Source organism: Periplaneta americana, chromosome 14 (assembly GCF_040183065.1).
Source record: "Periplaneta americana isolate PAMFEO1 chromosome 14, P.americana_PAMFEO1_priV1, whole genome shotgun sequence".
Taxonomy (NCBI): domain Eukaryota; kingdom Metazoa; phylum Arthropoda; class Insecta; order Blattodea; family Blattidae; genus Periplaneta; species Periplaneta americana.
In genome coordinates this window covers 40,462,213-40,478,397 of record NC_091130.1, presented here as the reverse complement: position 1 = coordinate 40,478,397, position 16,185 = coordinate 40,462,213, and positions in this window count along the sequence as shown.

Sequence of the window (16,185 nt, the reverse complement as noted above, 5' to 3'; positions counted from 1 at the left end):
ATATTAATGTTGTTATAACTTAATCATCAGCGATCTTTTGGACCTCACCACGTTATTGGTGTCTCAATTATTGCACCACGTTAGTTAAAGTTTAATAAGAAGCCATTCAATTTCAAAATCCAACTTTGTTTCGCTTAACACTGGTACATTATAAACAAAGAGTATCAATTCATTCAATGTATTCTTCTCAAGGGCAGGTCTTTCACTGCAAACCGAGCATTCTCCAATCTTTCCTATTTTCTGCCTTCCTCTCAGTCTACTCTTACGATTCAATTTATCTTAATGTTATCTTATATTTTCTTCCGTCCCAAACTTTTCTTCTATTCACCATGTTGTCCAGCGCATTCTTCAATAGGCAGTTTCTTCTTAGCCAGTGACCCGGCCAATTTTTTTTTTTTCTTTTTTCCCGATCAGTTTCAGCATTGTTCTTTCTTCACCCACTCTTTCTGGCACAGCTTTCTTTCTTATTTTGTCTGTGCATTTCACACACTCCATTCTTCTCATATTTTATTACACAGGGATGTATACTGTGATAACTGTATATGAACATAATTAATTGTGCAAATGCCAACATGTTGATATTAACTCGAGTCTTTCAGTTTCATTCCTATTATTACAAACATTGAGGGTAGACTCTCTTTCGATGTATAGTGAGTTATTTCACGTATCGCTGGCAAAGATGTAAAACCTCATGTAAGTTCTGAGAACAAAGATAGTATGATCGTAAAATTATGTGAAATGAGTGTAAAATAAGTTTATGAATCATGTAGCCTATGTCAAACAAATTTAACATAGAACAGTTTTATTGCATTCCAAATAATTTTATTTCCCAGGACTTACGAGGTTTTGCACTTTTGCCACGGATATGTTATGTCAGATTGAAATGTATAATTATTATGCTAGTCACTGCAGATATAGTTATAGTCCCGTCACTCTTATTTCCGGCAGCCAATCATGTTGCAGGTCAGCTACATTTAAACGTGTGCGTCTTGTCATTCGCTGCTGATGTTATGCACTTCCTAAGGCTCGATAAATACTTAATATAATCACCCGCCATTTTGGCTCTTTCGTTAGCGTTCGCAGAAAGCACACGAGGACGTTATTTGCCACTCAATTATTTGCTCAATTACAGTGCATTTCATTTATTATCCTAGGAACTACGACATGATAATGTTTAATGGTGCTGCAAATAGATTCCTTGTCTAACTCGGCAACGAAAGAACAAAAATGGCGAACGATACTACCTACCTAGACTTTATAGAGCCTTCAGTTCCTGGGGCATAACCAAAGAGGAGGAGTCACGCCGGAAATAACAGCGACGCGACTATAATAAAATTCAGCCGAATTCATTGAAGGTAAAAAATTTTAATGTAATATGATGCAATATTTTCTATGAAATCCGAGAGAAAAGAATACATGAACCTTTTTGATTTCGGGCGAAGTTATGAGTATGGAACCTGTAAGTAGTCCAAAATGTCGGAGAAATTAAATTTCTTTACATGGTAACAAAATTAAAAAAATTCCATCTAAGAGTTTTAAATAAAATTCTCAACTGAAATGAGTAGTATAAGGAGACAATAAGGACTTTAATACATTTAATCTTTTTGTATATGTTACTGTTAAAACCCGAAATCCGTCAAAACCAATTTCAACTAGTAAAAACTAGTTTTAAAAATGCAGATAGATTGAAGCGAGTTTTCGTAATGACAGGTTAGGTTTGGTTTGTTTAGGTTTTTGGTTCATTTAGGTTTTTACCAAACTAAACCTAACCTGTCACTGAGTCTAGATCTTACGGAAACTCTCTTTATTTCTACCTACATTTTTTAAAACTAGTTTTTACTAGTTGAAACTGGTTTTGACGAATTCCGGGTTTTAACGCTAACATAAATATAAATAATTAATTTACATCTTTATTATACACTTTTAAGAGTTCTATCGTCTAAGATTTGGTATTAACTTTCGTGTGTTAATATGAAACTATGGTGGTAATTTACCTAGTAACCTAGTATCTGAAGATGGCTAATGGATACGTATCAAGCCGAAACTAGTCAACTAAGGTAAATTATCACCATAATTGCACATTAACACAGGAAAGTTGTTTCTATAACAAATTAATCAAATATTAAATGTATAATTCTTCATGATAGTCGTAAGTGATATTTTGATATTATAAACTGTTATGTTTTAACAGATTTTTAAATTTTAATTATATTTGTAAAGTTTCATATTCATATTCAGTTCTGGAAAAAAACAGGAAGACATTATTGTCGATTTTCAAGCAAAACACAACAAATGTTACTTCTGAGAAAAGGCGTTTGAAAGTACAGACAAAACTGAATCCCCAACATAATTGTATAGGAGAACAAAATAAGTTCTTATTCTTTTTATACCCCATATAACTTAGAATTTTAAAATGAAATACACATAAAGAGAAACAACTTGCTAAAAATAATATTTTGAGGATTCAGTTTTGTCAGTTTTCTCAGAAGTAATACTTTTGACTTAATGTGTTTTGTTTGTAAACTGACATTATATTTTTCAGTACAAAAATGTATTGTTAACATTTTTTCTTGAATTTTATCTTAACAGATTTCGTCAGTAAAAAATTGTGTAAGTAAATATTATTTGTACTTCTGGTTCTGTTACATAATAAATAATTTATTTTAATTATAAAATGTAGGAGTTCATTACCTTTATCCTAGTGGTGATGGTGGTGATGGGGGCAACAGGAGTAGCTGTAGCAGTGGTTGTTGTGATGGTGGTGATGGTAGCAGTGGCAGTATGGTGGCTGTTTACTTTGTGACATTTTCAGCTAGAGAAGTTATTCAGCATTGAAATACAATGTGATCAAGAAATGGCCAACAATTTTTGTATTGTGCCCTCTATCAGGGACAGATTATTTTATGTTCCATACATCTACGTCACACCCTCCCTATTTTATGTAGGTGCTTAAAAAATTAAGGTAACAAGTGCTTTCATGGACAAACTTTATTTCACAGGCAGTTATTTTTGCTGATGAGAGCAAGTACAAAAATAACTGTCTTCCAGAAGTCGAAATCTTTTTCAATATGCTCCTTAACGAAATTCAACATCTTCCTCCTATTAATTTTGTTAACAAGTGTTTGTTCCTAGCTATTCTTCCATGCGTGTTTTTTTTTTTCTTAAAATAATTCGAATAGTTTCAGGATGAGCTTTCTTGTTTGTATATTCCTCAGCCATCACAGCAAGTTTTGGAGCACTAATCATTGGATTTTTCAGTTAAATGAGCGTTGAGTGACATCTTTTCCTATTGCGGATATGCATCTTCAGCTGTCTTACCAACATAACTTACGAGACAATAAGAACGTTTCACGCTAGTTTGCAATGTTCCAGCAGGATAGAAAGTCATTTTCATACCTCAGGGAAGTGTGTAGAGGTAAGAAAATGAAGTGTTATGACAAGTTAGGTTAGTTTAGACTTTTATTATGTCTTATGTACGTATCTGTGACAGGTTAGGTTACGGCAGTTTAGAGTTTTGTTATGTCTTGTATAAGCAAATCTGTGACAGGACAGGACAGGACAGGACAGGTTAGGTTAGGTTAGGGTTTTTTTTTTTTTTTTTTTATGCTTTGCATGTACGAAACTGGTAGTTTAGGCTTTTGTTATGCCTTGCATAGGCGAATCTGTGAAGGTTAGGTTAGTTTAGAATTTTAGTGACAGGTTAGGTTAGTTTAGGCTTTTATTATCCTCGCCAAGATAAAGGTGAAAGCAATTGAGTGTGTTGCTCTTGAACAGGTAGTGATTTTTTGTTTTCTATGTTGGCAGTTCAAGTGTGTCGGTGTCTATTCCAAAATCGGCGGAAGTCAACGCTCGTTTCTTGTCTTATTATCCAACATTCCTCTCTTGGGTTGAAATTTTTTTTTCTGCTTATTTTTGCTTTATGTTCAATGCTGTGTGTATTTTTGTATCTGTACAGTTGCATGACTCCTATTCACAATTTTAGCTCTTTATCGGAGAGATTTTCCCTTTTTGTAACGAAAAATCATCAGTTTTCTTTCTGCTCTCGAAGACTGACGTCTTTGACCACCCATGACGACTTGATTGAACGCGTCTGTACTCTGCAACTCCTCACAACTATGAATCCAGAGCTATATGAGTTTTATTTTGACGATGCTTACCAATATCGAAGTATAAAATCTGTGACCTCTGTGTAAATTTAGGCATAAAATAAATGACCAATGGCGACATAATAATACAATGTACGCAGCTTTTGTTCCGCTTATAAGATGTGGAAATGTATTAATGCCTACATTTCTCTTCGTAAAATAACTAATTGTTATGATGTCGTATGAGTTTCACTTTGAGTCACTGTATGTAGAAATCTTTATGTATGTTCTATAACGAAATCGTTCACACTTTATTTGGAAGAAAGAATCATTCTTCGTGGGACTTCTCCATAAAACCTGTTTTTTTTTTTCTGGAAAATATAATTATGAAGTAATATCATGTGTTGCTATCAATTTCGCTAATATTCGCTGACATATTTGACATAATTGTGGACTTTTCATTAAGGAATTTGCATTTTCCAAGCGTAAAGTTCTTAATATATTTCGCGTAATATTCTTAATATTAAAAAATAACATTCCTAGTAATGTAGCTTAGAATTAATAAAGCAATGGAAATATGCGAACCTGATACAATGAATAATGTGCAACACTATTAAAATAAAACCAAGGACATGAGCGACACTATTAAAATAAAACCATAGAAATGTGCGGTACTATTACAATAAAACCATGGAAATCTGCCTCAATATTCAAATAAAACCATAGAAATTTGCGGTACTATTACAATCAAACCATGGAAAAGTACGATACTATTAAAATAAAGACAACGAAATGTGCGGTACTGTTAAAATAAAACCATGGAAATATACGATACTATTAAAATAAAACCATGGAAATGAAGGATACTATGAAAATAAAACCATGGAAATGTAGGATACAATGAAAATAAAACCATGGAAATCTAGGATACTATGAAAATAAAACCATGGAAATGTAGGATACTATGAAAATAAAACCATGGAAATGTGAGGCACTATTTAAATAAAACCATGAAAATATGCGATACTTTTAAAATAAAACCACGAAAATAAGAGGCACTATTAAAATAAAATCATGGAAATGTGAGGCACTATTAAAATAAAACCATGGAAATATAAGGAACTATTAAAATAATACAATGGAAATGAGCGATATTATTAAAATAAAACCATGGAAATGTACGATACTATTAAAATAAAGACAAGGAAATGTGCGGTACTGTTAAAATAAAGCCATGGAAATATAGGATACTATTAAAATAAAACCATGGAAATGAAGGATACTATTAAAATAAAACAATGGAAATGTAGGATACCATGAAAATAAAACCATGCAAATGTAGGATACTATTAAAATAAAGACAAGGAAATGTGCGGTACTGTTAAAATAAAACCATGGAAATATAGGATACTATTAAAATAAAACCATGGAAATGAAGGATACTATTAAAATAAAACAATGGAAATGTAGGATACTATGAAAATAAAACCATTCAAATGTACGATATTATTAAAATAAAACCATGGAAATGAATGATATTATTAAAATAAAACCATGTAAATGTACGATATTATTAAAATAAAACCATGTAAATGTACGATACTATTAAAATAAAACCATGGAAATGTACGATACTATTAAAATAAAACCATGGAAATATACGATACTATTAAAATAAAACCATGTAAATGTACGATATTATTAAAATAAAACCATGGAAATGTACGATGTTATTAAAATAAAACCATGGAAATGTACGATACTATTAAAATAAAACCATGGAAATGTACGATACTATTAAAATAGAACCATGGAAATGTACGATATTATTAAATTAAACCATGGGAATGTATGATATTATTAAAATAATAATGTAAATGTACGATATTATTAAAATGAAACCATGTAAATGTACGATACTATTAAAATAAAACCATGGAAATGTACGATACTATTAAAATAAAACCATGGAAATGTACGATATTATTAAAAAAAACATGTAAATGAACGATACTATTAAAATAAAACCATGGAAATGTAGATACTATTAAAATAAAACCATGGAAATGTACGATATTATTAAAATAAAACCATGTAAATGAACGATACTATTAAAATAAAACCATGGAAATGTACGATACTATTAAAATAAAACCATGGAAATGTACGATACTATTAAAATAAAACCATGGAAATGTACGATACTATTAAAATGAAACCATGGAAATGTGAGATACTTTTAAAATAAAACCATGTAAATGTAAGATACTATTAAAATAAAACCATGGAAATGTACGATACTATTAAAATAAAACCATGGAAATGTACGATAGTATCAAAATGAAACCATGGAAATGTACGATACTATTAAAATGAAACCATGTAAATGTACGATACTATTAAAATAAAACCATGGAAATGTACGATACTATTAAAATGAAACCATGGAAATGTACGATATTATTAAAATGAAACCATGTAAATGTACGATACTATTAAAATAAAACCATGGAAATGTACGATACTATTAAAATAAAACCATGGAAATGTACGATACTATTAAAATGAAACCATGGAAATGTGAGATACTTTTAAAATAAAACCAGGGAAATGTACGATATTATTAAAATAAAACCATGGAAATGTATATTATTAAAGTAAAACCGTGTAAATGTACGATATTCAAATGAAACCATGGAAATGTACGAAACTATTAAAATAGAACCATGGAAATGCACGATTCTATTAAAATAAAGCCATGGAAATTTGAGGCACTTTTAAAATAAAACCATGGAATTGAGCGATCTATTAAAATAAAACCATGGAAATGAGCGATATGGTACTATTAAAATTAAACCATGGAAACGTAAGATATTATTAAAATAAAACCATGGAAATGTACGATATTAAAATGAAACCATGGAAATGGTTTTGTGTAGTGTTTTGAAAACTTGTTCGGTTTACGAGCAAATTTTTTATTATTAAAAAAAAGTTATATATGTGAAAAGTTGTGTGATCAAGATTTAAATATCCTAATCTTGTCCATTTCAATAGTTAAAGAAAAAAATAAAATTAACCCATTGATGTGTACGATACTATTAAAATAAAACCATGGAAACTTGAGGAATTATTAAAATAAAACCATGGAAATGAGCGATACTATTAAAATTAAACCATAGAAATGTGCTATAGTCATTTTATCCAAAACAACAAAACACTGAAAGGGCGAAGACCACTGTTGGGTCGCAGTCTCCAGTGCAGAAGAGAGTAAAAATTATAAGATGTATTGAGATTTCTAAATATATTTATATAAAACGCAGTAAATATAGAAAAACACATATTATGATTTAGGTTCTTCTAGTTCTTAAGGTCCAATTTAGGTTTTTTTTTAGGTTAATCAGAATTTAAATTATATGATTTAGCCTATAACCATGATTCGGAAAATTATCTAAGACATTATGAGTTTAGAAGTAAGGAAAAAAGTAGGTAAGAACCTACAGTGACACTGATTTGTTACGTCGCGGGTTTTTCATTTGCCGCGTTGCCCGCGCAGCTACTGTCCAAATTCCACGAGAGGATCCCTGTTAGGGGAGTATGGTCCTTGCGGGGTAAGAGGAGAGAGTAAGCCAGTAACTCGGCGTTCTTGAAGGAGCAGGTGGATGGGAGTGGTGTCATTGGCCGACTGGGACAAACAAGCCTCAGTCAATGGTCGGCCGGTTCTGTGTCGGAATAGGTTATAAGAGTGGGGGGACAACTCGCATTCCTTGCTCGGATCTTCTCGTGAAATGCGGACTGTAGTGTGTTTCCCGCCTGCTTCCAGTAACGAACGCCGCGTCATACAGTGACAGTTGCGATTTAGTTTATCATCTGCTAAAATAATTGGATCAATGGAAAAGCTGGAGACCTAAACTACGCTGGTTTGATGGTGTCCAAAATGACATAAAGGAAATTGAAGTTGAAAGATGGAGATTGAAAGCACAGGATCGGTTTGATTGAAAAGATGTCATTAGGGAGGCCAAGATCATGCTGAAAGGACCATAGTGCCATAGAAGAAAAAGAAGAATAACAACTACATTTGAATACTAATAGTACAGTATGAGCCACTGAAGTTGAAAGATGGATATTGAAAGCACAGGATTGGTTTGATTGAAAAGATATCATTAGGGAGGCCAAGATTATGCTGAAAGGACCATAGTGCCATAGAAGAATGAGAAGAATAACAACTACATTTGAATAGTAATAGTATGAGCTACCGAGACGGGATAGAGAGACAAGCATGATTTGGCTTCCGTTTATTGCTGATAGATGGCAGAACTGTGGCCCATTTTCAAGTTGCACACCACTTCGATGAACCACGCTATGCATGACATATATCTCTGGTGAGTTATGTCGTGTACTAGGGTGAGTGTATATGTAAGTGTAGTGTAGTGAATGGATGACGATGATGAAGGTGAGGAAGGGGAAACCCGGAGCTGGCACGTAGCCTACTCCTGTTGAATAGCACCAAGTGGGCCGCCAGGCTTAACGTCCCCGTCCGACGGACGAATCACTATCAACTGTGACAAATGCCTTCTCTTCATAAGCTCTGCGGAGAGATTTGAGATTTAAGCACAGTCTAGTATATACAATCACGAAGCTCAATATGTAGAAAATATGCATCCATAGATAGTTGCTAACCACTAGGATCGCTACTATCGCCCCATTACATACAATGCGAAATAGTACCCTCAACAACTCAAGCTTCGTGACTGTATATACTAGACTGTGATTTAACCCAGGCATATTGGTGCACAATCTATACCCGTTTTTTTTTAAGATGGGACATGACAGCGGCCGAGCTTGGAACTACAGTGCTATGTTGCCAATATGGACTACCACGGTGTCAGCTGATGGAAGCTAGCAATTGATGTTAAGATGGCTAACGTTAAAACATTCATTGACAATTAACGCGAAGGTAAGAAAACAATACAAAAATCGACAGAGAATCAAACACGAAACGTACCAATGCTAACATTGTATGCACAATAAATGTCGCCAGAATAGCTATTAAGCACTCGCCACGTGGGAACGGTAAGTTTGGCAACTCAACCGTCGTTACCATAGCAACAGGCTTACCACGCTATGTGACATTCAGTTGTTTTTCCGATCGCAACGCTCCTGTCATGTCCCATCATTCGAGAAAAAAAACAGTTATAGTGATTAGAAATTGTGCCACCTCTTAGTCTCGAGGTAGTAATTTTACACGAAAATTTCTGATCCTGCCGGGAATTGAACCTGGGCCGTCTAGTCTGAAGACATACGCTACCACATAGCTAACTCAGCGGACATACTGGCAATGTTATCGTGTGAATCGCGCTGTAGACCACAGTCTTTCCGCCACCACCAAGAGTCGGTCTATCCTTTCTTTTGAGAAAGGTACATCGCTTCATGAATACTCCAAAATCTGTTCACAAACGACTACAATGGTATTATCAGTGGTGTAGCGTCAATGTAAGCTAAAAAGCTTAGCTTCCCCAGTTAATAATGATTTAATAATAAACCTGCAGTTTATGGAGAAAATTATTTATCAATTTTAATAGAATTTATATTTACGCTTTAAATGTTGTGATGCGGCAGCTCAGGATGATTTGAGATGCAGCAGTAAACAAGAAGCCTGCACACACCAGCTTCCTAACAGACCGGTTTCTTCTGTGTAATCCACTCCGCAGATTTTCCATCCCTTTCTAACTAAGCTACCCTAGTCGCAAGGCTTCCAAGAAGCTAGCTTTAACATTTAAAATAAGTAGTTTCCGAGTTATCCCTTTTCGTCAGTTGTGTTCAGTTGAAGTGTTAGTGTGCATTGTGGCTGATATAATAAATAATGAGCGAAATAACAGTTCCTGACACTAATTTACTTGAATTTTTAGGACAATTGTATTATCAAGACTGACTTACGAACAAAAGTGTGATTTAAAAAACAAATGACCGACTCCCTTGCTGTCAATGAAGGACACAACCAAAAGACAGACGCATACTTACGTAATGATACTAATACTGTGATTTCTCTAAGTATGACAGGGAGTGAGCTAATGTTATACGTACACGTGTCTATTTGTTAGAGATATGTGTAAACCGTGAAATCATATTTTATTACGTCTCATTTCAGGTCATGCCTTATTGGTGTTACTTACGATGTTCCAACCAATCTTCGACTGCTGACTTGAAATTGACTACTATTTATTTAAGACTGTATTTTTGTAATACGTTTTCTCATATTGCATGAAAGACAACTTTAGTTAGCTTCCCCCGCTCAAAATTTCATGCTACGCCACTGGGTATTATACTTTTATATTGAACTGCTTTTCCTTTATATTTAGTGTGATGGGAAAATGAAATAAAAATACTTACGTACAATAAAGAAAGCATAAACATTTTGAGTTAAAAGCTAGGAGTGTTTTGGATGTGTTGATCCGTGAACTATAAAATGTACTATAAAATGGGATTTTAAGAAAAGAAGAACTAAGTGAATACCATTGTGTCCTTTTACTCCCAACTGCTAGTAAAAAAAAGTATTTCATGAAGTCTGTTTTAGGTCACTGTAACATATTCTGTTAATGTCTAATATTATTAGATTCGTAATTCTTGTATTGCCCTAAGAAAATATGGGGCATTATTGCGATATTCACTCTGAAACTTCAAAGAAATAAATTGATAAAAATTCATTACTGAAAATATACGATGCTCTTTTTATTCTCATACTTGTTGCAAGATTGGACTACGAACCTTTGGCATTAGTGCAAGAAATGCCGTTCTTCCACGCAAACGTTTTATTGTTCTCTGTCTCTTGTTTTTATTTAGTGTATTTCTGGACGACGGAGCAAGAAGGGAAGTTCTTAACATTACTGGCTTCTCAAGCATCTTGCGAATTGGGTAATATTTGCCATGCAGCGATTTTCATTGTCTTATTTCCTTTAACTACATTATTCCAAGATGCAGGAAGAACAACTGTTCTAACAGGGTTGACTAAAATTCTGTAAACGCACTGTTACTCGTAATGAAAATCGTGTAATTTGTTGTGTCAAATATTCCATTTATAACCGAACAATTTTCTTCATTTTCAGTTTAATTTGTTACAAATAAATACAGTTCTCACTGTTGTAAGTAATGTCTTCGTTTTTTGTTTGTTAAAAGCCTAAAGAAAACCATAAACCTAAACAAATCAAACCTAACCTGTCATTGACTCTATATCTCTTGAAAATTCGCATGCTATCTACATTTTTAAAAGTAGTTTTTACAAAGATGATGGATGAATGGAACGGAGAAAAATTCTCTCCGGCACCGGGATTTGAACCCGGGTTTTCAGCTCTACGTGCTGACGCTCTATCCAGTAAGCTACACCGGATTCCCATCCCGATGTCGGATTAAATCCTCTCAGTTTAAGTTCCACATCTTGGGTTCCCTCTAGTGGCCTACCGGGTTCAAATCCCGGTGCCAGAGAGAATTTTTCTCCGTTCCACTCATCCATCATCATATGATGACGCAGAATTTCTGCACGGAAATATTATATGTACTTCGGTACATCGTAATAATATATGATATGCGGAAAATAATCATTTAGTGATTTAAGACGACGCTTATTCCGTCGGATCCCGGCCACTTAGTCACTCATAACGAGTGCACCTCTGCACATGTGTGGACAATGTGCCACTGTCATACATCTATGACGCAGTGCATAACGGTAGCCATTAGAGGGAACCCAAGATGTGGAACTTAAACTGAAAGGATCCAATCCATCCTCGGGATGGGAATCCGTTGTGGCTTAGTGGATAGAGCGTCAGCACGTAGAGCTGAAAACCCGGGTTCAAATCCCGGTGCCGGAGAGAAATTTTTCTCCGTTTCATTCATTCATCATCATAAGATGACACAGAATTTCTGCACGAAAATATCATATGTACTTCGGTACATTGTAATAATATAGTTTTTACTAATTGAAACTGGTTTTGTCGGATTTCGGGTTTTAACGGTAAAATATATATTATATAAAAAGTCTGTGTGTGTTTGTGTGCGTGCGTGTGTCCTTTATTTTATTTGTATTTCTGGCGGTGTGGAAGAGAAGGCTTAATGACCTTAACTTCACCAGAATCAGTGGCGGTTCCTCGCGGGAGGGAAGGGAGGAACGTCCTCCTCACACTTTTTTCTTTTGAAAGTAAATACCAAATGAAATATGTGCCTTGAAATTCGAGGAAGATTCGATAATTTTTAAGTTCACAGCTATAAGAAAAACTCGGTTGATCGAGTTTTAAACGACGCGCGCTCATGTGCCGTAGAAAACTGTGAGAAAGATGCGAGATTGTCTGTGTAGAGGAAAGGCACTCCATTCCTCCTCTACTGCAGTTAACACACATAGACAACAGCGCACTAGCGGCCAGAGAAAAAAGCAGAGTTTTAAAGCAAGTAAATGAACGGAGAGGGAGGAGATCCTCCTCTGAATCAGTCATGGGCGGGAAATAGAAACCGACTGGTCGTGCAGCAAGCTCGCTACCGCTGCCACCTAACGATGTTGCATTCAACCGGACTATAACACATATAGGAGGAGACACAACAAAAACAGTTTTAACGCAACGCTATGAAAGACACCATGTAAACTTTTTTTTTTAAATTATAAATCAAAAATATTATTCATTGCACTTTATATAGGCTACTATTCATGGTTTGAAACTTTCGTGGATATTTGAAAGTTAAAGTCTGGTTTATGTAAAACAAAGAGGAAATAGTTTTACGTAGTTGGCCCCTGAAATTCACTTCTATTAATTGTTTACTAGACAGGGCAACAGTCAAGTTGTCAGTTTTGTACAAATATATTTGAAACTGAAAGTAAGTACTCCAAACTACATCATTTTTAACATAAAAAATTAATCGGCCACCGGCAGCTTTGAATAATAATAATAAATGATAGTATGACTTTACAAGAACTGACATTCTTCAAAAGTATATGATACTGAACTTGTAAAATGTACATGTGGCAATACAGACCACGTGGGTGGGTGCAGTGTTCTCGCTTTCCTCAGATTATTTCCCATTCCCATTTCCATTTTTCCGTAAAACGGTTCCGGTTACGAGTTAGTAGCTAGTCTCTTCCAACACGTGTGATGTTGTAGTGTGCTCGAAAAATGCTACGAGGTTGTGAATTTCCTTATAATTGTTAATTTGTGCAATTATTCAACAATGAATCGAAGTGAAATCATAATATATTTTGGACAATTTAGGAAACTCAGTTTACAAGAACAGATTATTGCTATACAGAAGGGAAGGCCAACCCCAACACTACCTGGCCTTACATGTATGCATGTAGGCTAATTTGTAGCATGTTTCATTCAAGAAGGTGTCATTTAGTGCTGTTAATTTCTTTCCTCCTCTTAAGAAATATGCAGGAGCCGACACTGACCAGAATAAATAAATAAACAAAAAGAAATAAATACAGTATGTATATATTAAAAAAAGTTAAACATAAGGCACATGATGAAATGTTTTCTTTTCGATGCCTGATCTATAGCTGTTTTAAATGGAGTTGACCCTGACAGGCATTTGGCTAAGAAGTTCATTAATTCGTGTAAGTGACGCTATGTAAAAGTTCATCTTTATGGACAAGGAAAGCTTAGTAAAGATAATTGTTTTGGTTATCTATAATTGGGTTTCCGAGATTTCCGAAAAGCCTAACAACCGGATTAATTAAAAATAGAAACAGAAAGGAAAACCCGGGCAACGCAGGATGATTTCAGGTAGTTGTAATATAAAGAGCTATGAAGAAACATTATGAAAACTATAACGTCACAATATCAACACATCGCCAACTATGAATATAGAAATTGTAGTCAGTGCCTCCTGGTCTACTACTTATAAAATGCTAACAGATAATAATTTAATTTAGCTTTACTTACAGAAACTTCATGATACAAATAGACTTACTACAGACATGTCTAAGACACGAGCAAGGTTACGAAACGTCTATTGCGGTCGCTCTGGTTTGAGTGACTCCCAAACCCTTGACTTTTCTGGAGAAGCATAACATAGCATCTGGGGGTGTCCGTTAGCAAACCAACTATTTTATTGACTGCACTTTTAAATATTTTGTCGACGCCATTTAAAAACGTTCTTTTAAGTGTCTCCTTAAAGGTGCACATTGTAATGGATATATTAAAGCTGGCCAAATGTAATGATTGAAAATATTAAGCTTTTGATCTGGTTTTAGAGGAGGTGAATTAATTAATTTACTTTTGTTCAAATTTAGATTTTGTGAGACTTCACTTATGTCTGGTATAATTTCTTCTTCGAAGGAAACAAAAGATATCTGATTTTTTATTCTACGGATGTAATATTCATGCCATCATTAGTTGTGATACAAGTGTTAGGTAATTTCCTACTTTCAATGATAATTGCTTTCAATTTATACTTTATTACTTTATACTAAGCAAACTCGTCTCAAACAAAGGCTACTGATTTCTACCAATGCTGTGCCAGAATCTTTATTTGGGATAACGGTATGATCACTGATTAACAATAACTTATTTACCGTGTTAATATTATAAAAAATACCTATCTGACTAGTTTCGACGTGATGTCCGTCTTTGTCCGAAGCCTAGTGAGATCCCGAACTATCTTCTGGTTTCCTGTTCTATTGGGGTGTGTTCATGATTGTGTCGAAAAGGGTGTGTGTTTTGAAATTAAGTTAAGTGTTCAGGACATGCTGTGGGTGTGTTTTTGTATGTTTGTAAGGATTTATCTGCACAACCAAAACAAATTAAACGTGACACACAAAAGCTGTAAGCATTACCGAAAATTCACAAACAAAACATACCAATCATACCACTAATAAATTATAAAAATGTACCAGTATACAAATGAGAAAAATACATGGACAACATTAAAAGAAACGGTATAAAATCTGAGAACCCAACAACAATAAATAACATCATATATCTAGTCAACAAAATCAAAACAAATATATTCAACACAACACTAGCATCATTTGATATCGAAAATATTGGTGAGAACCTACAGCATGCCCTCAATATAGTGTAGTAAGTCAGTGTCTATGTTGCTGTAGTTGTGATTGAAGTTTGTTATGTGTTCTGCGTATGTTCAATTGTTGTGTATTTGGTTACAACTGTGATAATATGTTTCTTGTAACGTGTTTCAAATGATCTTCCAGTCTGTCCAATGTAGAAGTCGTTGCAGCTATTGCATGATAGTTTGTATACACGTCAGTGGCGGTGCGTCAATAAGAGCACAAGAGCACGTGAACACCTTGTTTCCATTAATGCACGACTAGTTTTATTATTTAATACCGTAGTGGGGACGTATAATATCAGAATCGAGTATTTTAAACTTTCCTTATCTTGCATAAACTTCTTATGTAAACTTGGCAACATACGTTCACGTCCTTCTATGCCCAAGGTTGCGGGTTCGATCCCGGGCCAGGTCGATGGCATTTAAGTGTGCTTAAATGCGACAGGCTCATGTCAGTAGATTTACTGGCATGTGAAAGAACGCCTGCAGGACAAAATACCGGCACATCCGGCGACGCTGATATAACCTCTGCAGTTGCCAGCGTCGTTAAATAAAACATAACATTTTTACGTTCACGTACAAGCCATGCTCTTTTCAAGATTACAGGAATTTCACGCATGCGCGGGAGAAAATTGTATTTCGCTGGCCGTTTATGACTCGTCAAGAGCACGAAGCGTTAAGTAAATAGTGAATCTATCCTACAGATGTCAGGTGCATCGATGCCTATCATTCACGTGCTATATCTCGAGGAGGAAATATAATATGTGGATGTGTGTACAGTGCTGCTACGAGAGTGTAGTTTGTCAATTACTATACTTTAGTGAATCCCGGTCGGGCAAGTTACCTGGTTGAGGTTTTTTCCGAGGTTTTCCCTCAACCCAATACGAGCAAATGCTGGGTAACTTTCGGTTCTGGACCTCGGACTCATTTCACCGGCATTATCACCTTCATTTCATTCAGACGCTAAATAACCTAGATGTTGATACAGCGTCGTAAAATAACCCAATAAAAATAAAAAAATAAAAAAAATAAAAATTGAAATTTCTAGGATTAA